Genomic DNA, 26,701 nt, shown 5'->3' on the forward strand with positions numbered 1-26,701 from the left:
TGAGATCCTTAGAAGGGCACAGTCATTATTTCTTGCCATGACTCATTCCTGCGGGGACGGGGGCTTTGGCAACACAACGCGAGAGATCGTTTTTCTCTCTCAGGTACTTTGTCATTTAGTAGCTGTCTGAGGCGCCAGAGCGAGTCCGGATTCCTCTCAAACGGCTTTTTCACCCCAACCCGCCCGTTCAGATAATCATCGTAATGCCTCCGAGGGGGAGGGGGACTGCCCTCATTGTGGGCCCAGCTCCAGCAGCCTGAGTGGAGACCTCACCCTTCTGCATCATGTTGCCAAGCAACCCTTCTGCAGGCCTCACCATCCCATCTGGTATCCATAGTGACATCTCTCCCCAGTGCAGGGATATTGGATGAGCCGAGGTTGCTGCGGGAAGACGCTGGAGCCCTTGGGCCCGGTTCTTCTCTCACACGCCTGGAAATGGGTGTGGAATTAAGCTAGGTGTGAAAGCAAGGTGAGCGGAGTGGGGTTCCCCTAGAATTGCACTCTGTTTTAGGGGTAATACCTAATACACCATCAGGACCTGCATTTCATCACAGCCTATCTCTAGTACTTACACCATGACACCCACCCGACCATCTGAGCGTGCACAATCTTTAATGTTTTTATCCTCTCCATGCCCTTGTAAAGCAGATTGTTTACCCATTGTACAGAATGTGAAGGGGAACTGACAGATTCCTAGCCTGAATTGAGGAAAAGTTTATGCAAAGAGATGCTTTGTGCATTGTGTTGTAAAAGTTGTATAAAAGATACTGAGGTCTAAGGGCTTTGGATCAGGCCCTTTGAGAGGCTCCAAGTTGATTCTGGTTTCCTGCTACAGAGAGTTCCACAGTTGGGACAAGGTAGCTTTGCCTCCAGCACATCTGTGCTTTGACCTGAGTTCTGTCAGCTGCATTATCCCTGTGTATCTTAGATCCCCTAACACAGGACATAGGAATCATGTCAATATTTTTTGTTCCTTATTGCCCCATTATAATTGCTATCAGGCAGGCCAGTCAACCGGTTTTGAACGTGACGTTAAACTCCTGAAGGGCTGCTTGGCTCGTCTAAAGCAGTGGATAATAAGAACCCACTTAATCTGCAAGTCTTTTCATTGATAGGGGACCATTTGTGCCATTCTCTTTGCTGTCTGCATTTGTCAGCACACTCGCTAAAGCAGAGGGATATTTAATAGCAAGGCCAAGTTGTAACTTGCTAAGAGAACTGTAACTCCGGCTGTCACCAGACCATGAGATCTGATCTGCTCTGATTCAGGTGGCTGTACTTTGGAAGACTTCTTCAGAACAAGCAGCACTCCTCTTGATTAGCCAAGCTTACTGGGGATAGAGATTTCAGGGACTGTTGTTAGTGAAAAGTAGGATGCTCCCAAGAGCAAAGTGATGCTGCCATCTGCTGGCCAGTTTGGTGTAACTGTCGTTGGAGACAAACTTCGTACGAAATCCTTTTTGGGAAAAACTTTACAACTGGCAGGGGCTGAGATCTGGGAGAAGCTCTCAGTAGTTTTAATTCAAAGGGGATCAGGCTGATCTCTTTAATCTTGTTTCACTTCCTGCAGGTGTGCAGTCACTGCGAGCTTCTGCTTTTCAGAACTGGAAGGGAAATTCAGTTGAAACTAATGGCCATTAATTGACCCAATGGAACCTCGGATTTGTAGCTCGCTCTCTGGTTCGATCACATCTGTGGGCCCTACTGAGTGTGTGCAGCTCCACAGGCATGAATTGTTACAGCCCTTGTCTGTTGTTTCATGGCAGCTCCTGATTTCTGTCTTTATGCAAAATTGCAACCCCCACCACCAATTGGCACATAGCCAGTTTTGCAATGCTGTGATTAGATTTAGGAATTTCCTTCATGACCATTGCAGCTTATTCCCTGAAGCATGTGCTTTGATGACCTTTACAATAGTTCCTTTAATCCTTTACCCTCACCCCAGGAATTGTATTTGACTCTCTAATTTCCTGCAGCAGTGCATTCCATACATTAACAGACCACTGTGTGCAGTAGCATTTCTTCTTATTGTCCTTTAAATTTAGGAGAAGCATTCTTGATGTTGTAATATGGAAAAGGGTTAAAAATAAGCTACTAGTTAAATACTCTTTAAAATCTGTACTTTTAATTTCTATAAGTCTTGAAATCTCAAGGTAGGAGAGAAATATTAGCCACAACAATTTAGCAAAGCTGCTGATAAATCTATTAGGCTTTGTATGCAACATTTTCCATACAGCTCTCCAAAGCAACTCACTTCCACTAAGCCCTCGTTTTATTTTTCTGCTGACAAAGTGAAGTAAGACCCTTGGCTTGGTAATTTTTACCCCTGCAAAAGGCTAAAAGAAAAGTTGCTTTTAAGGCTCATTCACTCATAATCTAAACCCATTCAAATACTCTCACTGAAATTCACTGGAGTTACCAGAAGGGTTTTATATGCAACCACTCTCTCTGTAATACATTTTAGATGGTGTTTGAGAGAAAGAGAGAGAAATATTATTCCAGGAAGAACCTAATTAAAATAATTAAAATATGCATGATTAATAAGATATTGGTAAAGCTGGAGTTGATTGAAGAGCAGAAGGACTGTGATTCACAATTGAAATAATGAATGCACTGTGTGGATGATTGACAGTAATTCGTGGGGCTGTATTATTAGTTGCTCTATGTGGGTTTTATAGTATAGTATAGTATAGTATAGTATAGTATAGTATAGTATAGTATAGTATAGTATAGTATAGTATAGTATAGTATAGTATAGTATAGTATACCTCACTGTGCAAGGAGCTGTACACACACATAGTGAGAGAGTCCTTGCCTCAAAGAGCTTAGATTTTAAACAGACAGGCAAAGAACAGGCGGGGAAGCTGAGTTACCAGGCTTTCTCCCCTCTCCTTCCCAGCCTCTTTTCTTCAAACCCAGTGCCTCATCTATTAGCCCATGACCAGTTTTTATACCTTCTATTCCTACAACCTGAATATTTTGCTTATTTCACCTTGAACATGTATTTGGCTGGAAAGACGTTATTAGCTATTTGCCATCCTGTGTAAGAGGGTAAAAGGGAACAGAAAGAAGCTCATGTGACTTAAGGGACCAATCACACAACATGAAGAATCATAGAACACTAGAACTGGAAGGGACCTCAAGAGTCACCGAATCAGGTCCCCTGCCCTCAGGGCAGGACCAAGCACTGTCTAAACCATCCCCGATAGAGGTCTATCTAACGTGCTCTTAAATATCACCAGTGATGGAGATTCCACAACCTCTCTAGGCAATTTATTCCAGTGTTTAACCACCCTGATAGGTAGGAAGTTTTTCCTAATGTCCAACCTAAACCTCCCTTGCTGCAGTTTAAGCCCATTGCTTCTTGTCCTATCCTCATAGGCCAAGGAGAACAAATTGTCTCCCTTCTTCTTGTGACACCCTTTTCGATACTTGAAAACTGCTCTCATGTCCCCTCTCAGTCTTCTCCTTTCCAAAGTAAACAAGCCCAATTCTTTCAGTCTTCCTTCACAGCTCATGTTCTCTAGACCTTTAATCATTCTTGTTGCTCTTCTCTGGACCTTCTCCAATTTCTCCACATCTTTCTTGAAATGTGGTGCCCAGAACTGGACACAATACTCTAATTGAGGCCTAATCAGCACATAGTAGAGCAGAAGAAGGACTTCTCATGTCTTGCTCACAACACTCCTGTGAATGCTTCCCAGAATCATGTTTCCTTTTTTTGCTACAGCATCACTGTTGACCCATATTTAGCTTGTGGTCCACTATGATCCCTAGATCCCTTTCTGCAGTACTCCTTCCTAGACAGTCACTTCCCATTCTGTACGTGTAAAACGGATTGTTCCTTCCTAAGTGGAGCACTTTGCATTTGTCCTTATTAAACTTCATCCTGTTTACCTCCGACCATTTCTCCAGTTTGTCCAGATCATTTTGAATTATGACTCAATGCTCCGAAGCACTTGCAACCCCTCCCAGCTTGGTATCATCTGCAAACTTAATAAGCGTCCTCTCTACGCCAATATCTAAATCATTGAAGATATTGAACAGAACCGGTCCCAGAACAGACCCCTGCGGAACCCCACTTGTTATGCCCTTCCAGAATGATTGTGAACCGTTAATAACTACTCAGTGAGGATGGTTATCCAGCCAATTATGCACCCACCTTATAGTAGCCAAACAATGAATTTGGCAAACAACTCACAGATTGAAAATTATCCATTTGAATGATTTGGTTCATCCCTACAAAAAACAAACACAGTTGCTGGTGCTGGGGGTCATCTCACACTTATTCACTTCCCAAGAGAGGAGCAGGCAGTTTGACTAGATCTGAGTAATGACAGTAGCTCGCTCTTTTCTAGCAGTAGCAATCATCCATAGTATCATGACAATACCTGGCTCTTACCAAGCACTTTTCATCTAAAGACCATGAAGTACTTTACTAAGGTGGTCCACATCATTATCCTCCACTTTACATATTGGGAAACTGAGACATGTTGAGGCAGTCTGACTTGTCCAAGGTCCCCACCACAGCAGAGCCAGGGTTCCTGAGTGCCCCGTCTAGTGTTCTATCAACGGCAATCAATGGAAGCCAACCTTGGAATGAGGCTTCCTGCCCTGCTGAGGAAGCTGAATGCCTCAAGTCGGGCCTAGTTAATGTCTTTTTCCCAGGCCTGTTCCTGAAAGTGTTGCTATGGAAATGCACAGCCAGTCCACCCAGTCAGACCTGGCTAAGGCAAGGTACGTTTATCCACATACCCGCTTTTCTGAATGGCTTTAAACAAGGACTCGGTCTGATTCTCCAGAATGGACTGCTGTCTAGGTTGCTGGCTGCACTGAAAAGATGGTGATGGTGTTTCAGCTGGTTGCTGTTTAAAGGAGGAGGTCAACATTTAAGCCTTCAATTTTTCCTTGCTCCCTCCTGGATTGTCTAAACCAAGAAAATGCTTAGGATTTATGGGGCCCTATGCAGCACTATTAAACTTATGCCCCTATGCCTAATGGCAAATCTGGAGAGGGGATGACAAGTTTTTACAGTTGTGTTTTATAATCTGCAGCAACACACCAATGAAATATTTTTAAAGCAAATTTTAAACTCGGGTCCTATCGAGTCACACGGTATATTCAGAAACTGACTGAAAATACCTGGGGTTGGCAAATAAATGCCTTTTAAATGGCTTCATTACCGCTTGAATGGCTCTTTTACAGCTTCGATGTCTGCTAAGAGCTCTGGCAGGTTTTTTCACATTTCAGTGAACTAGATCAGTGTTTCTCAACCAGAGGTACGAGTACCCTCAGGGGTACTTGAGAGAATTCTGGGGGGTACGTCAACACAACTGAAATTTGGAGAAAACTGAATTTTTGTTTTCAGTTTTACAGCGCTTCATTATTTTTGTACTTTTTACACCCAAAAATTTCATTGCCTGCCCGGCTACGATTAAGTTGTTTAAACAAATGTGTTGCAATGGTAGAAAAAAAATGTGTGTGTCTGAAAACTGTAGGTACTGGGGGTACTTATAATTTTTTTAAAAGGGGTACTTTATAAAAAAAAAAAAAAAGCTGAGAAACACTGAACTAGATCCTCTCCGGAGAAAGTGGAGCCACAGAACAGAGATAGGAAGAGGCAGGTGGGTGGATATGAAAACCCAGTGGTGCCCTGAATTTTGGGTGCCCTACACAGCTGCATTTCTTTATTCATAAGGACGGCTCTATGATTTTATGTTTCAACTAGTCTTTGCTGCAGTGAGAAATACATGGCAATGGCAATTTATTTTGCACTGTGCCTTTCAGACCAACTGTACCCTAATAACCTTGCCATGAAGCAGTTATAAGGCTGAAATGAAAATTCATAACACACAACCAGAGAATTCCAGGGCTGTCGAAATTCTAGTTAGAGTATTGTGATATTCAGAGGGCATTGGAAGTATTTCAGTGGGCTTTGGATCAGATCCATGTTGTACTTTCCAGTCCTTGATTCCAAAACACTTTAAAAAGAGGGCCACTGTCATGTCTCCCATTTTAGAGATGTGGAAACTGAGGCACGCACAGCAAGAAAGTGAGCTGTTCTGGTACTCCTGACTCCTCTTAGCCCAGCATCCTCTCCAGTGGACTGAGTGAGGAGAACAAAGCCTGCCTCCATTGTGGCAACCCTCAGGGCACATCACAATGGTTTTACTGGGGAAAATGTGGTACATTTTTTAGCTGATCCTCTATGCTGAAAAACAGCCAATGCTCAGCCCTTAGTGTGGAGAGAAGTCCCAAGGACAGAGTTGTAACAAAGCCATTTTGGAACTCCTGGGCTGTGTCTACACTGGCCACTTATTCCGGAAAATCAGCCGCTTTTCCGGAATAACTTGCCATCTGTCTACACTGGCCCCTTGAATTTCCGGAAAAGCACTGACGATCTACTGTAAGAAATCAGCCGCTTTTCCGGAAATACTATGCTGCTCCTGTTCGGGCAAAAGTCCTTTTTCAGGAAAACTGGTCCGGAAAAGGGCCAGTGTAAACAGCACAGTAGTGTATTCCGCAAAAAAGCCCCGATCGCGAAAATGGTGATTGGGGCTTTTTTGAGGAAAAGCACGTCTACATTGGCACGGGCGCTTTTCTGGAAAAGGTGCTTTTCCGGAAAAGCATCCTGCCAATGTAGAAACGCTTTTTCCAGAAATACTTATAACGGAAAACTGTTCCGTTTTAAGCATTTCCGGAAAATCATGCCAGTGTAGACGTAGCCCTGCTGTTGGTAGCTAATGCTGCTGTTTGGCTTTTCCATTGTACAAACAGACAGCAATTACTATTTTAGGAGTTCACAGGTGGTCTTCATGCTTGGAGATTAGCTATTCTTGTTGCCCCCTTGCTATTGAAGACACATTTAGCATGGGAGTCAGATTTAGATTGCTTGGATATGCTCTGTAGAACACAGGGGACACGTTTTCAGGAGGGCGTGAACACGGGTACTTAGACACCAAGATGATATGTGCTCAGCAAACACCCCAAGCTAGATAGATATTCCAACCCTGCAAACTAAGAGGATATGGCTTTGTGTGTGTGTGTGTGTGTGTGTGTGTGTGTGTGTGTAATTTAAGTCCATTAAAAAAAAAAAGCAAACAATGTTAGGAATAATTTAAAAAGGGATAGAGAATAAGACAGGGAATATCTTACTACCTCTGTATAAATCCGTGGTACACCCACATCTTGAATACTGTGGACAGATGTGATTGCCTCATCTCAAAAAAGATATATTGGCATTGGAAAAGGTTCAGAAAAGGGCAACAAAAATGATGAGAGATCTATGAAATCATGACAAGTATGGAGAAAGTGAATAAGGAAAAGTTATTTACTTGTTCCCATAACATAAGAGCTAGGGGTCACCACATGAAATTAATAGATAGCAGGTTTAAAACAAACAAAAGGAAGTTTTTTTTTCACAGAGCGCACAGTCAACCTGTGGAACTTCTTGCCAGAGGATGTTGAGAAGACCAGGACTTTATCAGGGTTCAAAAAAGAACTAGATACATTCATGGAGGACATGTCTGTCAATGGATATTGGCCTGGAAGGGTAGAGATGGTGGCCCCACCTGCTGTTTCTCAGAAGCTGGGAATGGGTGACAGGGGATGGATCACTTGATTCCCTGTCCTGTATATTCCCTCTGGGGCACCTGGCATTGGCTGCTGTCAGCAGCCAGGATACTGGACTAGATGGACCTTTGGTCTGACCCAGTCTGGCCATTCTTATGTTCTTATGTCCTATCATCAGAGATTAAGGAGAACAGTTTTCTCCCTCCTCCTTGTAACACCCTTTTAGGAACTTGAAAGCTGCTCTCACGTCCCCTCTCAGTCTTCTCTTTTCCAAACTAAACAAACCCAGGCTATGTCTACACTACACTGATGTATCGGAAAAAGGTACGCAAATTGTGCCCCGTGATTTATGTACCTTTTTCCGATAGTTTTTTTGGAAGAGGCTTTCCCAACATTTGGCCTATTTACACTGGGCCAAATTTCGGAAAAGCCTCCTCTTTCACAAGAGTCCTTCTTCCTCGTGGGAGAAGGAAGACAGGACTTTCGAAAGAGAGTGCCTGCTCTTCCGCAAAAAAAAAAGGCAGAAGAGTAGACGCGTTCCCTGGACACAGTGGAGTTTTTCCGGGATACTTCCGAGATATTAGGAAAACCCCTTAGTGTAGAGAGAACCCCAGTTCTTTCAGCCTTTTCTCACAGCTCGGCTATGTCTACATTGGCATGATCTTGCTCAAATACTCTTTAACACAAGAGTTCTTGCATTAAAGTATTTGCGCAAGAGAGTGTCTACACTGGCATGTGCCTTTGCGCAAGAGATGTGCTTTTGTGCAAGAGCATCCATGCCAGTATAGATGCTCTCTTGCGCAAGAAAGCTCTGATGGCCATTTTAGCCATCGGGCTTTCTTGCGCAAGAAATTCATGTTGCCTGTCTATACTGGCCTCTTGCTCAAGAACAGTTGCGCAAGAGGGGTTATTCCTGAGCGGGAGCATCATAGTTCTTGCACAAGAAGCCCTGATTTCATACATTAGAACGTCAGTGTTCTTGCGCAAGAACTCGCGGCCAATGTAGACAGGCAGCAAGTTTTTGTGCTAAAGCGACTGCTTTTGTGCAAAATCATGCCAATGTAGACACAGCCATCATGTTTTCTAGACCTTTAATCATTTTTTGTGCTCTTCTCCGGAACCTCTCCAATTTCTCCACATCTTTCTTGCAATGTGGTGCCCAGAACTGGACACAATACTCCAACTGAGGCCTAATCAGCCCAAAGTGGGCTGGAAGACGTTCTTCGCGTATCTTGCTCACAAGTTTTCAGAACCCAATAGAGGTTTCGCAGCCAAAAAAGTTTGGGAAATCCTGCCTTAATCACTGACTGAACAGACAGATCAGGGTGTTGGTCTCTTTTGGACTTGAAGACATCGCCCAGGCTTTGAAACTAGAGGCACCATTCTGACTCCTGAGCTAGTCCTGCCTGAGCCTGTCTGTTCCTGCCCGGAAGGAACATGTACTTTATTATTGCAAAGAAAGTGCTGTGCATGATTACTGCTCATCAAGAAGGCACAGGACTAAGTGCCCACAAACCCTGCTCCGACTAGCCCTGGTATTGAGGGCTTTCCGATGATGAAAGAATTTTTGTGCATGTCCCATTAAGAAAATGACATTTCCCTTTCTTTTAACCATACCCCAGCACAGAACCATAGACCATTATTTGCCTCTAGGAAGGGGCTTAATGACAGCTGATTCCTCCAGGCAAACCAGGTCTCAAGTGGCAGTTTCAGGACTATGGAATATCAAGCTAATATGGGTTCCGCTCTGCCAGTCGTTTATTAAGTAAACCTTATACAATATGGCCAAAAATCATGAGTCACAGCCACAAAATTCAAGAAACAAAATACAGGACTATGTAGCACTTTAAAGACTAACAAGATGGTTTATTAGGTGATGAGCTTTCGTGGGCCAGACCCACTTCCTCAGATCAATATGTGGAAGAAAATTGGCACAACCATATATACCAAAGTGACACAATCAAAAAAATGAATACATGTGAAATTGACAAATCAAATTTTAGAACAGAGTGGGGGTGAGGGGGAAAGGTTAGTGTCTGTGAGGTAATGACATAGGGGTGATAATAGAGGAAGTTTCTGTGAGGTAATGACAGGTAATGCAGAAGTCATAAGGGATCTGTCGAAAAAGGCTTTCTTTCTCAACAGATCCCCCTCTAGACTGCCGCTTTTTGCCAACAAAGTGCTGAGTCGGCAAAAGCGGTGGCCATTTTTATGCAAATTAAGCACGGGATATTTAAATCCCCATTTCATTTGCAATGTCGACCTGCCTAATCTGCATCCCTCTGCCGACAGAGGGATGCAGTCTAGACATACCCTTAGGCTGTGTCTAGACTGGCAAGTTTTTCCGGAAAATCAGCAGCTTTTCTGGAAAAACTTGCCAGCTGTCTACACTGGCTGCTTGAATTTCCGGAAAAGCACTGACGATCTCATGTAAGATTGTCAGTGCTTTTCTGGAAATACTATGCTGCTCCCGTTCGGGCAAAAGTCTTTTTCCGAAAGACTTTTGCGCAAAAGGGCCGGTGTAGACAGCACGGTACTGTTTTCCGCAAAAAAGCCCCGATCGCGAAAATGGCGATCGGGGCTTTTTTGCGGAAAACCGTGTCTAAATTGGCCACGGACGCTTTTCCGCAAAAAGTGCTTTTGCAGAAAAGCATCCTGCCAATCTAGACGCGCTTTTCCGAAAATGCTTTTAACGGAAAAGTCTACACTGCAAGCTTATTTTGGAAAAAGCTATTCTGGAAGATATCTTCCGGAATAACTTATTTCGAAATAGAGCGTCTACACAATTTGCCTCCCTCCTCTCTAGTGTTGTGTGAGGCTCTAGCCCATAAGCAAATGAGCTGTAAACTATGCATCTGCCTGAGTTTGCTTAAAGGCTGGTCTGGTGATTCCCTTTGGAGTGGAGGCTTCCCTCCCTAGAATTCTCTGCTGTGAGGGACGGGTGCCACTGGTTTCCTGCATGGAAAAAGAATCATCAGGGCATTCAAACAGGCAGGGCTGGCTTTAGGAAGTACTGGGCACAATTCAAACAATTTTGACGGGGCCCCTGTGGCGCAGGCAGCCTACACACTCCTCCTCCGGGGCCGGCAGATTTGTATAATTTTTGGTGGTGCCCCATTAGCCACACCCCCTGACCCCCGTTAACCACGCCCCGACCCTTATTAGACACACTCCCTAACCCCCATTAACCATGCCCCAACACCCATTAGCCACACTCTCTGACCCCCATTAACCAGGCCTCTGGAGGTAACACGCTCGGGGAAAGATGGATACATGACCAGAAGTAAAAGGTGTCATGTCACCCCTCTCAAAGGACTTTTCCCACCATCCTCCTACCAACAGGGATTAGTTTGGCCCCCACCAAAGCCCCCTCATGCAACTATCCTGCAATTGCATTAACCCAATGTTAATGGCAGCGAGAATGGGGGAAGTGTCCCCTCTATGTCTACACTCGTGGCTTCTTATGCAAGTACAGCTGTTCTTGTGCAAGAACCCACAGAGCAGCCACACTGCCCGCCTGCTCTTGCGCAAGGAAATTTACAGTATGGCATGGTAAGAGAGGGTGTCTTGCGCAAGAGGGCATTGTGGATGCTCGGCAGGGATTTCTTGCACAAGAAACCCCTATGGCTAAAATTGCCATTGGAGCTTTCTTGCTCAAGAAAGCGTCTGCACTGCCATGGATGCTCTTGTGCAAAAGCACAGCTCGCACATGGCAGTGTGAACGTGTTCTTGTGCAAGACTTCTTGCTTGTAGACTGGTGTCTATGCACACGACCTCAGTATCAGCTGCATTCTCCATGATGGATGACAGGTTTCAGACGTAGCCATGTTAGTCTGTTTCAGCAAAAACAAGGAGAGTGGTGACACCTTAAAAACTAACAATTTTCCTGTGGCATAAGCTATTGTGAGTTGCAGCTCACTTCACTGGATGCACAAAGAGGAAGAATAAGAAACAGAGAGTAAGGATACAGAGATGGGAGTGTTCCATCAGAGCTAATTCGGTCAGGGTGGATATATTCTCACTTTCTTATCCACATCTACCCTGACTGAATTAGCTCTGATAGAACACTCCCATCTCTGTATCTTTACTGTCTATTTCTTTTTCTGTCTCATTGCGCATCTAAGGAAGTGAGTTGAAACTCACAATCGCTTACGCCCCAAGAAAAATTGTTAGTCTTTAAGGTGCCACTGTCTCCTTGTTGTTCTTGATGGATGAGTAGACTTCCTTGTTGCCCAAGTTATCTTGATTGGGTGCATGCTTGCCTTTCAGAAAGTGCACTACTCAAAGCCACCTATCTCAGATTGGTTGCAACGTACTCGTGCATACGTATGACCCGTTGATTTTCTGGCCATTGATTGTCTCTTCTAGTGTTGCCAGGAATCTTGAGGCAGCGAGACCCTAATCTTGAGCAGGGCTATTTCTTTGCTTGGCTGCACCTCACACAACCATCTTACCTATCAAGTATGTATTTGGGGGATTCTCTCCTCCCCCTGACAGCTCTGATGGACAGGCCTGTAGGAAAGACTGGCTGACCCAAATGGCTTGCTGGGAGCTATTTGCTGCTGTCATTCCAACCACTTTGCCTGAGGAGGCAATAAAGATGAAAGCCAATAATAAGCAGAGCCAGCCGTCAGTTTTGTAAAAGGCAATAATTTCGCTCTATTCCACGGTTGCAGGGAGCCCATTTGCGGCTACTGTTATTGACAGTAAAGCTATATGGTTTGTTTCTTAAAGTACTCATGAACGTTCAGAGCCTAAGAAGGCCACATTTTTTAAAATCTAAAAATATACAACCGGCGGCCAATTTTCAACAGTGCAGAAGAAAGGTTTTTGTTCAGAGTGCTACTGAGCTGTGAGAAACGTACGTGTACAGACAGGTCTGAAACACAGCTAATGTACTCGTGATAAAGGAAAGTTCCACTCTAAGGGTGTGTCTAGACTACAAGGTTTTTTCCAAAAAAAGTGGCCTTTTTTCGAAAAAACTGTACCTGCGTCTAGACTACCGCCACGTTCTGTCAACAGTAAGTCGACAGAACGCAGCAGTTTTGTCGATGGCGGTAAACCTCATTCTACAAGGAATAACGCCTTTTTTCGAAAGTCATCTTTCAAAAAAAGGCTCTATTGCATGAAAACAGGGCTTTTTTGAAAGAGAGCGTCTACACTCTCTTTCGAAAAAGCGAGCTGCTTTTTCGAATAATCTTGCTGTTGTCTAGATGCTCTTTTTCGAAAGAAGCATTTTCAAAAGATATTTTCGAAAAAGGCTTGCAGCCTAGACGTAGCCTAAGAGTCCAGCACTGGTGTCATTCAGAGTAGCCCTGTTGAAATCAACTACCGTACATACCCTCTGTAGATTTACACTTCGCTGAGGCACCTCTCTAAAGCCAGGTCCTCACTAGTGGAGAAAATTGATGCAAGATCACATAGCTGGAGTCGAGATTTTCTGGGGCAGCCCCACAGTGGGAGGTTGACAGGAGAAACTCTTCAGTCAACTTCCCTTACTTCAGTCGATGGGGATGCCTTCAGCATTGGATTTAGTGGGTCTATACTAAACCCGCTAAATCAAACCCCGGAAGATCGATTGCTGGATTGTCGATCCTCCAGTAAGTGGAGACATGGCCTAAGGCAGGGCTATTCAACTTTGGACACCTGGGGAGTTACAATGATACTCACAGCACATGCCGAGGGTTGCAAGTTAAGTGTGGTTGCATAGACATGCACATATATATGCAAATATATGCAAATAGCTTATTTCACTCTGACTGGCATGAATACAAAGATTAAGGCAAGACTACACAACACGCAGGCCCCATTTAAGTCAGTTCTGCTGATATTAATAAAATGCAATATTTACCCAATTTCCACCCATATGACAGCACTTCTAATGAGCAATGAGACCAGGAATTTATCTACTAAAAGGCATAGCAACAGAAGAGCATTAGTTTGACTACTTTTTTGTTTTGGCTCCTGCCTGCGGGCCATGTGTTGAGCCCCGCATAAATCCAAACCGCACCACGGGCCGCAAACAAACAGGCTGTGGGCTGAATGCAGCCCATAGACCATGTGTTGAGTAGCCCTGGCCTAAGGAACATGGTGCCTTAAAGTCTGAGTCTGATTCATTTACACAAGTATAATTCAGGAGTGGCTCTACTGAAGCCAGTGGAGTTACACTTCTACAAAAATAGTGTGAAAGAGGAGAATCTTCTGGCATTTGGAGAAGCCGCATGATACCATTGACAGGGCACGCACCACAGATTGTGAAAATTAGCATGGCGTATGCACCTTGAAATTCAAGTTGCCTCAGTGTGTTACATTAAGTGCATCTGCTACATAAGTTAGTTGCTGCCTGCCAGTCACGCTAGAGCTCACAATGCACAGTTCAAACGGCTGCAGACCAAGAACCAGTCTCTGTGGCAATTCATGAATAATTTCAAATAACAAATAAGTCAACGGCTGGTGTAGTCCTCTCACAGGCCAATTGAAAACGGAAGAAAAAGCATAAGTTGTTGACTGAAGTATCCATTGTGAGCTGTTGGCTCAGCAACACAGACTGGGCTAACAATCCAGGGCACCGTTTTGGGAAGGTAGCAGGGGCAGTAGCCGGGCACTCCAGGGTGTGGCTTGCTTTTCATCCCCTTCCCCGGACACTAAGGGAGCGCGGGGAAAGTGCTTGCATTCCATGCATGCCTCTCACAGTTGGCTAGTGAAGGGAGCTCACCAGCCAGGTGTGAGAGGAATGCACGGAATGCAAGCACTTTCCTCTCATTCCCTTAGTGTCCAGGGCATGGGATGAAAAGCAAGCCACACCCTGGAGCGCACGGCTACTGCCCCCTCTACCCTTCCAAAATGGTGCCCTTGCTAAGAATCTGGACAGCTGAGTTTGCAAAGTACCCTGCTTTGCTGTGTGAGCTTGGACATGTCTCTTCCCTGCCCTTTGCCTCTGTTGCCCCCACTTTGTCCCTATTTTCTAGTTTGCCTGTAAGCTCTTCTGGGCAGAGACGGTCTCTTATTAAGTGTATGTACAGTAGCTAGCATAATTGGGCGCTGATCTTAATTGAGCCTGTGATGGATTGGAGGAGTATGGCCTATGAAGGGCCAGAGAATCCTTGAAAAAAAATCCATGAAGTGTTGGAAAGGAGCCAGGAGAGCCAATGGGAAGAAAGTGTTGAGATTTGAATGAAAAGGGAATCTTCCTGCTTTTTTTTCTTTTGGGGAGTTTGGACCAGAAGTTGGAGGTGAGGGGGGAGATGAAGTGAACCGAGCAGGAATACCATGCCTAGAAAAGGAATATCTGGGCCTGGAATTGGACTGGACTTTGGAAGTATGGCTATGTGAGTAGATAGGGAATGTGTTTAGTTAGACGTGATCAGCTTAATTTCTTTGTCGTTTGATTAAACTCCTATGTGCTGAGTCCATGTGCCTCCCTGCTCATACACTGTCATTAAAGCTGTATCCTAAAGAAGCAAATCTTTGTGTTTTAATTTGTGTTCTTAGTTGCTTTATAACACTGAGCAACCAAGTGTGCTTTACCAAGGAGATCTTTGAGTTTTGTTAATAAAATCACCTTTTTTAAGACTGTGATTTGATTCTTGTGTCCTGGAAGGTCATAGGAGGTCTGTGTATGCATGCTTAAGTCTGAAAGGTCAGCTATCAGAGATTACAGTTTGTTTTCCTTTTTTTTCTTAAGCTTTCTTGTGGTAGAAGAGGTTGGGGTACCCCTCTGGAAAAAATTCTCAAGTGATTTGTTCCTGGGTACAAGAAGAAGGGATTTTTTCCACTTGGGTGTTGGAAGCATCCCACCCAAGTTCAAGGGACTCTATGACCTTGGGGAATTTTTAAGCAGAAGCCTATAGAGGCAAGGTATTTTTAAGATCTCTTGCGGGCCTCCACCTTCTGCACTCAAAGGTTATGTCCAGACTGTAGGCTTCCTTCACAAGAAGCTTTTCTGGAACAAATCTTCCAAAAAAACTTCTTCCAGAAGAGAGCATCCAGACTGCCAAAGCACATTGAAAAAGCAATCTGCTTTTTCGAAAGATAGCGTCCACACTGAAAGGATGCTATCTCGCATTTAAGCTGTGATTACTATGGACGGAGTGGCCACCAGGGCACCTGTGCTTTTTCCTCTTTCCTCTTCTTTTGAAGGAACTCCCTCTTCCCTGTCCACACACGCCTTTTTCCGAAAGAGCTCTTTGAGAAAAAGGCTTCTTCCTCATAGAATGAGGTTTACCAATGTTGGAAAAATGCCTCTGTTCTTTCGATTTTCTTTCAGAAGAACATGATTGCAGTGTGGACGTAACTCAAGTTTTTTCAGAAAAACAGCTGTGTTTCCGAAAAAATCTCTGTAGTGTAGACATACCCATACTGCCAGGCTACAGCTACACTGCCAGCTTCTTGCACAAGAACTGTTTTGCACAAGAGTTCTTGTGCAAAAGGTCTTCCACAAAAGTGCGTCCACACTGCCATGTGCTTTTGCGCAGGAGCGTCCATGGCAGTGTGGATGTTCTCTTGCTCAAGAAAGCTCTGATGGACATTTTAACCATAGGGGTTTCTTGCGCAATAAATTCATGTTGCCTGTCTACACTGCCCTCTTGTGGAAGAGCTCTTGTGCAAGAGGGCTTATTCCTCGTGGGGAGAGGAGTAACTCTTCCAGAAGAAGACCTGTTTTCCAACGCTGTACTGTACATTTTCTTGCACAAGAACGGGCCTGCAGTGTAGACGCTCTGCAAGTTTTTGCACAAGAACAGTTGTTCTTGTGCAAAAAGCCTACCGTGTAGACGTAGCCCCGGAGTGGGGAACAGCTTTGACAAGGCCTCTTGGCACTATTATAATACAAGTAATGAAGTGTTTTCTGCCCCAAAAGTGATGATAACTTGAGTTAGTCAAGGCCACAGGCCCACACCCAGCCCTAGAATAAGCAGGCACAACCCCACTAACTTCAGTAGTATTTTTTGTGCATTTTTCCAGGGCTGAATTTGGCCTTTCAGAAGAACTCAAAAGCAGTCACAGTGGGTCAGACCAACAGAGCAACCAACATGTATATTGGCCAGACTTGACAGTCTCTGCGACAAAGTTTAAATGGACACAAGCCGGATATCAGAAATGGCAATACATAAAAACTTGGAGGAGCACATTTTAACCTGTATCTGTACACTGGGGTTCCCAGCAAGGAAAGAGAGTAAATGAATGTGCAAATAAATGATAAATCAATTATTAAGTCCTAGAAGTATATGGGACACTCTTCAGGCTGAGTATCAAATAGCCATTCCTAATTAACTCAACAGGCCTTGTATTATGCATATGGCTGTTGCCCAGTGCTAGTAATGTTAAGATGGTTCCTGTGAAGTTTCCAGCCAGGGCCTTTCATCTGTATCTTACTGTCTCCCAGTGGAATACAGGCCCTGTCTTCAAAGAGAACTGCCCGAGGGAAGGGAGATACAGCAATGTTCCCTTAAGAGCAGGGCCTTCTAGAGCTAAGGCACTGCACTGGGATTCAGGAGAAGTGAATTCTGTTCCTGGTTCTTCCTCAGACTCCCAGTGTGGCCTGAGGCTCTGATTCTGTATAGTGCATGATGCCTTGAAGCTTGTTTAAGTGTTTCTTTGGCCTGGGGCATTAATCGCTTTATGCTTTAGCTCCCCATTGATAATGATATTTCCTCGATCCCTACGCTTTGGCCAACTTCTCGATTGAGACTGTAAAGTCTTCAAGATGGAGACTGTCTCTTAGGCTGTCTGGACTGCAGGCTTCTTTTGCAAGAAGCTTTCCTGGAAGAGATCTTGAAAGAGAGCGTCCACACTGCCAAAGTGCATCAAAAAAGTGATCTGCTTTTCGAAAGATAGCGGCCACACTGAATGGACGCTCTCTCACATTTAAGCTGTGATTACTATGGATGGAGTGGCCACCAGGGCACCTGTGCTTTTTCCTTTTTCCTCTTCTTTCAAAGGAACTTCCTCTTCCCCGTCTACACACGTCTTTTTCCAAAAGGGCTCTTTCGGAAAAAGGCTTCTTCCTTGTAGAAAGAAGTTTACCAATGTTGGGAAAACCCCTCTGTTCTTTTGATTTTTTTTTTGAAAGAATGTGATTGCAGCGTGGACGTAAATGAAGTTTTTTCGGAAAGATGGCCGTTTTTCCAAAAAAACCTCTGTAGTGTAGACATATGATTACGGTCTGTCTGGACAGCAACTAACACAACTGAAGTGGGTCTTTGCCCACGAAAGCTTATGCTCCAACACTTCGGTTAGTCTATAAGGTGCCACAGAACTCCTCGCTGCTTTAACACAACTGAATTTCTGAACTCAGCAGCTAAGTGATTTGGGTTTGGAATTTCTAGACAGGTTCAGCGTCAGAGCTTGGCTGGAGAAATCCCATATGAAATGCCAATCAAATATAGGGACTGGCTTGCTCCAAGCAAAGCAAGGAGGTTAACGTCTTTACTTCTCCTCTCCCTTAAACCAGCTGTCACTGAGTTTTCACTGTAGTGCCATTGGTTTTAGTGGAGTGGCTCCCAAGGAGCGACAGAGGCGAATTCAGGCTGCCAGCCAGAGAGTCAGGCATGGAATTAAGGGCTGGATCTCTGCAATGCAAAGACATTTTGGGAGTTAATCCTTTGAGCAATCTGCCTCTTATCATAAGACAATATTTCTGTCTCTCTAATCATTTATAATTCTTGTACATCCCTCACATATGGTGTCTTATAAATTGCTCTCTCTGGGTTATCCAGTCAGGTTTTTTTGCCCTGCCACCAGCTCTGGGATGAGTACGATTTTATGCTAATATTGACTCATCTGCTCCAAACACCATTTGTTTGTTTTTTGTTTGTTTATACAAAGCTTTATAAAGCACTTTAAAAGTTACGACCTTGGTGCGGAGACACTTAGGCCATGTCTATACTTACATAGAGTTCGACGTATTGATCAGTGGTCAATCTTCGGCATTTGATTTAGTGGGTCTAATGAAGACCCTCTAAATTGAATGCTGAGGGCATCCCTATCGACACTTTATTCCTTGAGTCGCGAGGAGTAAGGGAAGTAGATGGGAGCATTTGCTCCTGTCGACCTCCTGCTGTGGAGATGGTGCCAAAGTTCAAATTAAGGTACGTTGACTCCATCTATGGAATTAATGTAACTGGAGTTGCGTATCTTAATTCAAGCTTCCACATAAGTATAGATGTGGCCCAATTGGACTTTATGGCTATGTCTACTCTGCAATGTACCCAGGGTGAGTAGAACTCAAATTAGCAGACCCTGGGTTCGTTAACTTAGGGCTTGAATGTCTGCTCTCATTTGTAACCCAAGGTCGGGAATTGTTGAACCCTAGGTCCCAACATGGGGATCCAGTACCTCCAGAGCATTTTGTGACCTCAAACCCAACCACATATATCCCAGACTTCCTAATGCCTTCCCCAAAGGGACCCCTCTAGCCCCTGCTCATGGTGCCTTGTGGGAAAACTTGGCTGTTCCTCAAACTTGCCTGTTGAGGGGAAGTCAGTCCATGGGAATGGGGAATACTTTTGGTTGACTCCCAGGGCATGAGTCCAATGGGGTAGTGTATCTACACTGCAAAGCAGTAGTGTAGATCTTGGCTTGACTCAGGTTCAGGTTCGCCGCCCTGTGGGGTCCTGGGACGGGGAGCTGAGCCCTGGTTTAGCACGATGCGTGTGGCTGGAAGGCTGGGTTCAAACCCTGGGCTGACACTGTTGTGTAGACATAACCAGAGGGCCCAATCTGCAACACTTTCTCATGTGCTTAGTCACTGAGATGAGGAGGCCTTGGGTAAGGGCTGCAGAGATCAGGCCCTGCCTAGGTTAGGAGCAATGGACAATGAGAGACACTTTTGGGCATGACAGAAAGGTGCAGAGCCAAGAGTGGGAGCTGCTGGGGAGCCATTCTAGGCAAAGATGTAAGCCAGACTGGGGCAAAGGGGTCTGGCAGAAACCAGAAGCTTGAACTTTGAGGCAGGAGGAGAGAGGAATCCATGAGTGGGGGTGAAATGGTCTGTAGGGGGAGGATGGGCTGAGAATAGCATGGTGTGGGGGGCCGGGAGAGTGGAGGGGGGGACAGCACTAGGGAGTGCCAACAAAAATCCACTAGCCAGATCCCCAAACTGGGCAGCCACCAAAGGGAGGAGTTAAGAATTAAAGTAGCCTCCCTCACTAGGTCCGAATGCACAATGCCCTAGCATGCTGGTGCCCCTTTGCTCTTGGGTTCCCTCTTTGCAGGGCTGCAAAGGGAAACTGACAAGTCTGCAAAGCACAGAGTTTTGTTTTCCCTCCATTGCTCTGCACCCAAGTGAAGGAGGACGGGGGTAACCAAATCATGAAGTAGGAAGCTGGGGTGTCCCATAGAAATGTGTAACAGCCTATAGCATCCCTTAGCAACCCCGTTTTCACACACACACACACACACACACACACACACACACACACACACACACACACACACACACACACACACCGCAAGCCAGCATATCCAATTTTACTCAACACTCATTCAGCCCTAGGTAGGGTTGCCAGGTGTCCGTTATTTACCCAGACAGTCCGATATTTTCACCTCCTGTCCAGTAAAAAAAATTCAGAAAATACAGGACATCTAAGATGTCCGGTATTTTCTAATTTTTTTCCCTGGCCAGGAGGCGAAAATGTCGGGCATCTGGCAACCCTACAAACACTCAGCACCCGGCCTCCCCTCCCCCCCCAAATCCCTCCCCAGTCCCCAACACCTCCAGTCCCCCCAACCCCAGACCCCATGCTTACCTGGTTCCGCAAGGCTGCTGGCACAAAATGTCTGGGGGAAGCAATGACTCCCCTGGGTCTTAGTGCTCAACTGCTCCCCTGTTCCTATCCCTGCACTCACTCTTAAAGGGGACATGCTGTTTTATTTTAATTTTTTTTCTTTTTTGTTGCTCAACAACTTTGGTCTCTGGTGGGGGTTTTTTTTTGGGGGGGGAAGGGGGATGGGTGTTTGATATTTTTGTTTCAACCATCTGGCAACCCTAGCCCTAGGCCCTGCCCCCACTCCACCCCTTTACCCCAGAGCCCACTCCATGTCTTCCCGCCCCACCTCTTCCCACTCCTGCCCCTCCTCTTCCTCACCCGAGTGTGTCCCATTCCTGCTTCTCCCCCACCCTTCCAGCATGCTGCTGAACAGCTGTTCCGGGGTGTGCAAGAGGCACTGGGTGGAATTGATCAGTGGGTCAGTGGCTCTGGACATGACTTGCAGGCCCCCTGGTGCCCCCCCCCCCCAGGAGTCTGCAGACCCCAGTTTGAGAAGCTCTGCACTAGAACCTGCCAAGCTCCTGAACTGGCCCAGAGTGCACGTTTTCTCACAGAGTCAAAGCTGCTTTGTTTACAGTGACCCGACCAAGTGGGCCTGCGTGTTCCGGCTCCCAATTGCCCTGCATCAACAGACGCATGTTTTCTTTTCTTCCCTGAACATGTTACAAATGTGAGCTCTGTGACCGGTGCGAAAATGGAAAGCAACCCTCCCGCCACCTGGAGTGCTGAGGGACAAGGTCTGGGCTTTGGAATCAGCTCAGGTATTCTAGCAAATTCGGTTCCCCATAAGCGCTTTGACAGCACAGCTGTTCGCTGCCTTTATTCTCTAATTAAAGAAGACAGAGTTTGCAGCTGTATTGGACCAGTGTTTGGGGGGGAAAAGACAAAACCCCTGTAACTTTCTTACATGGGGGGAGCGTACATTGTGTATAAGGGGCAGAGGAAGGCAGAGCCTTCCCAAACTGCCAGCCCAGCCCCACCCGTGCTCTACCCCCACCCTCTGCACCCTCATCACTGTGTCTCCTCCAAGCTCTCCCCCAAGCTCCTGGGCTTGTGTGGGCTTCAGCTGTGCCAAGGTTAGCGGGCAACCTGCCATGTGCCCTCCAGGGCAGGGGGGGCTGCACATCCTTTGGGGCAGGGAGCCCACCTTCCCCATACTCCATGTGTTGCCTGCCTCCCCCCAGGCTCCCACTGGGGCCAGAGAAGCCTGGGGCCATGTGCCGCTTGCCCTTCCCTCTTGCCCGTGCTCCAGCTGGGACTGGAAAAGGCTGGGGCAATGCACCATCCAACCTGCTCCTCTCATGCTCCTGGGCTGGGGGAGCGAGAGTTGGGGCTGCCCACTGTGGGAGAGGTGGTCTGTCCATCCAGGGAGGCGACCTTGACTCCCACAGAGCCCTGTGAGGCAGGGGCAGGACCTTGGAAGGGAAGGGATGAGGCTGGAGGCTTGCCTAGTTCACCCTCCACTCATGCTCAAGATTTGGTTTCCATCAGGGTTGGGGCAGGGAGAGGGGGGGAATCTATTAGGAAACTCACCTGTTGAGCATCACACACACCTAGGGTGTGTCTAGACTACATGCCTCCTTCGACAGAGGCATGTAGATTAGCCAGATCGGCAGAGGGAAATGAAGCCGCGATTAAAATAATCGCGGCTTCATTTAAATTTAAATGGCTGCCCCGATCTGCCGATCAGCTGTTTGTCGGCAGATCGGGGCAGTCTGGACGCGACGCGCCGACAAAGAAGCCTTTCTTCATCGGCACAGGTAAGCCTCGTGAAACCAGGCTTACCTGTGCCGATGAAGAAAGGCTTCTTTGTCGGCGCATCGCGTCCAGACTGCCCCGATCTGCCGACAAACAGCTGATCGGCAGAGCGGGGCAGCCATTTAAATTTAAATGAAGCCGCGATTATTTTAATCGCGGCTTCATTTCCCTCTTCCGATCTGGCTAATCTACATGCCTCCGTCGAAGGAGGCATGTAGTCTAGACACACCCCTAGTGCCCAGCCAGGGTAAATCGGCACAGCACTCTGGAAGCCTGGCCTGTTTATGGTTTGCAGTGGGGCATGTGAAGTGATTGGCTAGTGCAGAATCATTTCTGCCCAAGGTGACCCTGTAAGTGAGTGTGATTGCCTAGCTCCTAGAGCTGGAAGGGACCTTGCAAGGTCATCAAGTCCATTTCCCTCTCCTTCACAGCAGGACCAAATACCCTCCCTGACAAATTTTTGCCCCAAATCCCTAAATGGCCTCCACAAGGATTGAACTCACAACCCTGGGTTTAGCAGGCCAATGCACAAAACACTGGGGGTATGTCTACACTACCCCGCTAGTTCGAACTAGCGGGGTAATGTATGCATACCGCACTTGCTAATGAAGCCCGGGATTTGAATTTCCCGGGCTTCATTAGCATAAGCGGGGAGCCGCCATTTTTAAATCCCCGCTGCTTCGAACCCCGTGTAGCGCGGCTACACGGGGCTCGAACTAGGTAGTTCGGACTAGGGTCCTATTCCGAACTACCGGTACTCCTCGTGAAACGAGGTGTACCGGTAGTTCGGAATAGGCACCCTAGTCCGAACTACCTAGTTCGAGCCCCGTGTAGCCGCGCTACACGGGGTTCGAAGCAGCGGGGATTTAAAAATGGCGGCTCCCCGCTTATGCTAATGAAGCCCGGGAAATTCAAATCCCGGGCTTCATTAGCAAGTGCGGTATGCATACATTACCCCGCTAGTTCGAACTAGCGGGGTAGTGTAGACATACCCTGAGCTATCCCTCCCCCCATGTGTGTGCCTGCATGTGCAAATCAAGGGAGCTGCACCCAGAGTGAGGGCCAGGCTGATTCAAACCAGCTATGGAGCTGGACTGTCTGGAATGTCTCCTGTCCCATTTTAAAAACATGCAGTTAATTAATACTCTCATTAGTCCACTGTTTCTGTTTTTAAAACTCCCTGACCTCCCCCCCCCCCTTGGTCAGCCTGGGTTCTGGAGGGGGCGGCGGTGGGGGAGGGGGAATTTCCCACCAGAAAGGCTGTTCTCAGCCTGCTTGGAAACAGGAAGTAGCAGGAGCCTGACGGATCTTAAGAAAATTCCCAGCCCATTTGCATGGTGGATCCAAAATGTGCTGAGGTTCAGAGAAGCAATCTGGACGGTGGGGCCCATCGCCCATCAGATCCCTGTGAGGTTTGCTGCCTGTCTCCAGAAGCTATCCTGCTCTTACTGAAGTCAATTACTAGTTATTGTTATTATTGTTGTTACAGTAAACTTTAGGGTGTGTCTAGACTACATGGCTCTGTTGACGGACCCATGTAAAGTAGTTTAATCGACATAGTCAATGAAGCGGGGATTTAAATAATCCCTGCTTCATTAAAATAAAAATGGCCGCCGTGCTGTGCCGACAATCAGCTGATCCGGCACAGCACGGCAGTCTAGACGCGGCGCGGTCAACAAGGGAAGCCTTTGTCGACAGTTCCTGTAAACCTCCTGTAAACCGTCAACGGAGCCATGTAGTCTAGACACACCCATAGAGTCCCCCGCTGAGAGCTGGGCCCCATCATGCTCAATGCTGTACATATGCACAGTTAGAGTATCTGCCTGCCCCTCAGAGTTTACAGGCTAAATAGACAAGATAGGAAGCTGAATTTTGCCCCTTTTTACAGAAGAGGACCTGAGACACAGACAGATTAAATGACTTGCCTATGGTTACACAGGGAGTCTGTGGCAGAGCCAGGATTTGCCTCCCGCTCACCTGAGTCTTAGTCCAGCATTTTAACCATAACACCTGAATGATGGTTATGCCCCGGGTTTCAATGGAACTTCACTGCAGAGCATGTGTTCGAAGGCTCGTCCTGGGAAAAAGTCCGTAATTAACTGCCTCCCTCTTGTTACACTTACTATACCACCTTTTAATGCCAACTTGGCAGCTAACGAGCGATTCACCTGGTTGTGCTTAAAATGAGCTAAATGTGTGTAACACTATCTAAATTGAAACAGATGAAGGAGGGGTCGACAACTGATTTGGTTCTGTTTAGATGTTACTATAATCTTCAAAAAATAGTAATTCGGCAAAATGCAATCATGCGATGCTTAATCTGCTGTGGGATAAAGGCTTTCTTTAACCAAGGACACATATTCATTGAAATAGTGATAGAAATGTAGCCGTGTTAGTCTGGTGCAGCTGAAACAAAAAACAGGACTGTGTAGCACTTTAAAGACTAACAAGATGGTTTAATAGGTGATGAGCTTTCGTGGGCCAGACCCACTTCATATGTGTTCATTTTTTTAATTGTATCCTTTGGTATATATGGTTGTGACAATTTTCTTCCACTATTTGATCGGAGGAAGTGGGTCTGGCCCACGAAAGCTCATCACCTAATAAACCACCTTGTTAGTCTTTAAAGTGCTACACAGTCCTGTTTTTTGTTTCATATCATTGGAGTGATTGATTGGTAGTCTGTCTTAAAGCTGTTCACTGGTGTTAAAATACATTTTATTTTTTAAACTAAATTTTGGTTAATATTTGAAAAAACGAAACAATCTTTCCAGATTTTAGTTTGAAATAACAATCTGGGCAGATTTTAGTTTGAAATAACTTTTTCTTTCTTTCTTTCTTTCTTTCTTTCTTTCTTTCTTTCTTTCTTTCTTTCTTTCTTTCTTTCTTTCTTTCTTTCTTTCTTTCTTTCTTTCTTTCTTTCCCTTGAGCCACCAGATGGTGCCCTAAGCACATTACTGAGGTAATGGGGACCCTGTTCTCATTGGCTGGCTTGGAATGTCTCCTTAGCAACGCCTGCTTTGGCAACGGTTACCCAAACTCCCCCCCCCCCCCCCGCTCCTCCCCCCCACTCCTTGCTCCTGCAAGACTTGCACATTTTAGCTAGTGGAACATTTGCATTAGTTCCAATGAACATCATGCTTAGTTGGCTTTAACCCGCTGCCTTCTCCTCCCCACCCCCTGCCATCTCTCTCAGTTCACTTTCTATATTTTTATTGGCACGACTGAGGCTATTCAGTGTTGGGCAGCTTGCTAGGCATCCTCTCTCCTCTCATCATCATTGACAGGGGTGGGGAAACTTTTTTGGGTCAGGAGCGTCTGACCCACAGAAAAATCAGTCGGGGGCTGCACACAAATGAGAAGCAACAACAACAAAAAACCACCCATCTCACTGATGTGCCCCCCAACTGAAAAGCAGAAAGATGCTCCCCACATTCCTCTCACACACCAGAGTTTGGGAGGAGAGCTAGTAGATTTTGGGTGTTCCTACCCCACGGTCTCCCAGTGCTGAGGGAAGCCCCAAGCCTCGGGGACCAGATACAGGGAAGCCAGAGGCCACATCCAGCTACTGGGCCTTAGATTCTCCACCTCTTATTCTTTTATTACAGTAGAACGCTCAGAGTGGGGTGTCATTGTGCAAGGCACTGTACAAACACCTAATGGGAAGAGTTTAGCATAAAATGGTGGAGCCAACAACCAGACCGTCAACATGGGGGAGTTGATTAAACAAATTTTTCCACAAAGGGTCTTTCATCCACCTTACTTGAGGACTTAGCATCGTGTGTGTGTGTGTGTGTGTGTGTGTGTGTGTGGCAGGCAGTCAGAGGGGGTGATCTCTGATAATTTGAACTGTCTCCATCTGGGTTGCCAGTAATTCAAAATGCACCAGGCACATTTCTATTAACTGCTCATATAATAACAGCGACACGGGAACGGGGTTAGTGCAGTCAAAATGCTGAGCCAAAATGTAAGATAAGCAGGGTTGTGCAATAGATGGTGTGATTCCAGGGCTCCTCAACCCAAATACCGTACATTTCTTTCTTTCTACAGCAGTTAAAATCCTTGGCTGGCATATTTATTTGCACCATCTAATAACCATGCAATCTATAGTTTGTGGAGTGAAGCATACAATTTGGAAGTTCAGTTCCTGGACACCAAATTCTGCAAGGAATAACAAGGCAGCTGTAGCGTGTAGAAGGAAATGCTGAATTGGACTGTGGCCTATGACATCTGGTGGCCTGATATGAAGAATGAAGCTGCAAACTAAAGATACTTAGGACAAACCTCGTCTGAATGCGCTTCCCTTCGATACCCTGGAGCCTCCAGTGAGGTCTCGTGTTGGATGGACATAATTCAGTGAACGCCCATTTGAAATGATGCATGTCTAGAGTAGAGGATGTTCTTAAAACAAGCGTGATTAGTGCTTAAGCACAGGCCTTTACAGTGGTGACTATTAAGCATTGGAAGAGTGCTCTGTATTTTAGAGGTTACAGAAGACACGGACTCTCCCAACGTGAAGGCAAGTTGAAAGCTATTCACCACTTATGTGCTAGTGAAGCCCCGTTTTAAAGGTATCACTAGTTCTGAGCGAGTGTTCCCTTTAA

The 26,701-nt window shown here is 45.9% G+C and overlaps 1 long non-coding RNA gene across 1 annotated transcript; it reads left to right on the forward strand.

The window, feature by feature from the left end:
• LOC142819353 (uncharacterized) lies at nt 1–26,701 on the forward strand. Its single transcript, XR_012897230.1, has 3 exons — nt 1–469; nt 21,015–21,100; nt 26,148–26,701. It is a non-coding gene; the product is annotated as an uncharacterized LOC142819353 (long non-coding RNA).

This window comes from Pelodiscus sinensis, chromosome 22 (assembly GCF_049634645.1).
Source record: "Pelodiscus sinensis isolate JC-2024 chromosome 22, ASM4963464v1, whole genome shotgun sequence".
Taxonomy (NCBI): Eukaryota; Metazoa; Chordata; order Testudines; family Trionychidae; genus Pelodiscus; species Pelodiscus sinensis.